The sequence below is a fragment of the Gracilinanus agilis genome, chromosome 4 (assembly GCF_016433145.1).
Source record: "Gracilinanus agilis isolate LMUSP501 chromosome 4, AgileGrace, whole genome shotgun sequence".
In the NCBI taxonomy this organism is placed as follows: Eukaryota; Metazoa; Chordata; class Mammalia; order Didelphimorphia; family Didelphidae; genus Gracilinanus; species Gracilinanus agilis.
Window position 1 is genome coordinate 351,125,773 of NC_058133.1, and position 2,451 is coordinate 351,128,223.

Below are 2,451 nucleotides of genomic sequence, written 5' to 3' on the forward strand. Positions count from 1 at the left end.
TGGTTCCATGATTCATGTTCTTACTCGCCCCTCCAATCCCTTGGCCCCCATAGCCAATGCACATTTCCACTGGTTTTTTAAATGTGTCATCTATCAAGATCTATTTCCATATTGTTGATAGTTGTACTAGGGTGGTTGTTTAGAGTCTACATCCCAAATCATGTCCTCATCAACCCATGTGTCCAAGCAGTTGTTTTTCTTCTGTGTTTCCACTCCTGTAGTTCTTCCTCTGAATGTGGATAGCGTTCTTTTCCATAAGTCCCTCAGAATTGTCCTGGGTCATTGCATTGGTGCTAGTACAGAAGTCCATTACATTCTATTTTACCACAGTGTATTGGTCTCTGTGTACAATGTTCTTCTGGCTCTGCTCCTTTCACTCCGCATCAATTGCTGGAGCTCTTTCTAGTTTACATAGAATTCCTTCAGTTCATTATTCCTTTGAGCACAATAGTATTCCATCACCAGCATATACCACAATTTGTTTATCCATTCCCCAATTAACAGGCATTTTGCCACCACAAAGAGCGGGGCTATAAATATTTTCATACAAATCTTATTCCTTATGATCTCTTTGGAGTATAAATCCAGCAGTGGTATGGCTGGATCAAAGTGCAGATAGTCTTTTAGCTCTCTTTGGGCATAATTTCAAATTGCCATCCAGAATGGTTGAATCATTTCACAACTCCACCAGCAGTGCATTAATGTCCCAATTTTGCCACATCCCCTCCAACATTTATTACTTTTCTTTGCTGTCATATTAGCCAATCTGCTAGGTGTGAGGTGGCACCTCAGAGTTTTTTTGATTTGCATTTCTCTAATTATAAGAGATTTAGAACACTTTCTCATATGCTTATTGATAGTTTTTGATTAATCTGCCCAAAGGGCTTTAAAATGCATATCCTTTGATCCAGCAATACCACTATTGGGATTATACCCTAAAGAGATACTAATGAAAAATGTGTGTACAAAAATAATCATAGTCTCACTTTTTGTGGTGGCAAAAAATTGGAAAATGAGGGGGTGTCCTTTGATTGGGGAATGGCTGAACAAATTGTGGTATATGATGGTAATGCAATTCTACTATGCTGAAAAAAATGATGAACTGAAGGATTTCTATATGAACTGGAAGAACTTCCAGAAACTGATGCAGAGTGAAATAAGCAGAACTAAGAGAACATTATACACAGAAAGTGAAACACTGTGGAATAATACACATCAAGAAAAAAGAACTGTGGAAGTAGAAACACAGAAAAGAAACAAATGTCGCCATTTGTTTATATGGATATATGATTTGGGGGTTTGGCTTTAAGAGATTGCTCTATTGCAAAAATGAATAATATGGAAATAGGTATAAGTAATAACATTTATGTAACCTACTGGAAGTGCTTATTGAATCCAGGAGGGGTTAGGGTAGAGAGGAGGGAAAGAAAATGAAATATGTAAACATGGTAAAATAGTCTAAAATAAAATTTAATAAAAGAAAGTAAGAGAACAATTGATCTAATAAATAGAACAGGGAGCTAATTTTAGGAAGGGAACAATAAAAAGGTAAACTATTAATTAATCTGTTTAAAAAAGATAAGCATATGTATTTTTTTAATTTTTGCTAAAATAAAAGCACTGAAGCCAAGTTTGTAAAGAAAACAGAAAACTGGGTGTGTAATTCTCCAATTGATAATTGGTCAAAAGATATGAGAAAGCAATCTTTAGATAGAAAAGACTTTAGTCATATGAAAAAAATACTGTGCACTATTAAGTAGAGAAATGCAAATTGAAACATCCCTGAAGTACCTCCTCACACTTATCAGTTTGGCTAACATGACAAAAAAAAAGAAAATGACAAATGTTACAGGGGATGTGGGAAAATTAGGACAGTAATGCATTATTTCAGTTATTTCAAAACAATCATTAGATAAGATCTCAAAGAGTAAAAATAAGCAATCTCATCTTTATTGATTGGATGAAATTGCATTGATAGAAAGCATCAAAATAATGATCAAACTGAACAACTTTCATATACTTCTGACCCCTTTCCAATAAACTTCCAACAGCAAAAATTTTGTAATAAGGGGATTTTCAGGATGTAATAAGGGAATCTGCAGGATATGGGACTGAAGCTAGGGGTAATAGCTGGTAGAAAGAGGGAATAAGACAAGGCAAGGGATCCAAGGCTGGAGGAAATCAAGGGACTAGGCTATAGGTAGTAGCTAGTAGTAAAGGATAGGCACTGTGGATAAGGGTTTGTGAATCCCTAAGGCAATATAATGAATGAAGAAGGTACAATGATGAAGGTTGGTGGTTGAGGTAGTAGGAGAAATAAGAGAATGTCTGAGTTTAGGGAGTATAACAATGAGGTAACAAGGGTTGCAAGGGAGAGGATGAGTTAATCTAAGGCAGGCAATCGCAGCAGGGAAACACAGACTGGGACCCAGTTAGAGACAAACACTGAAG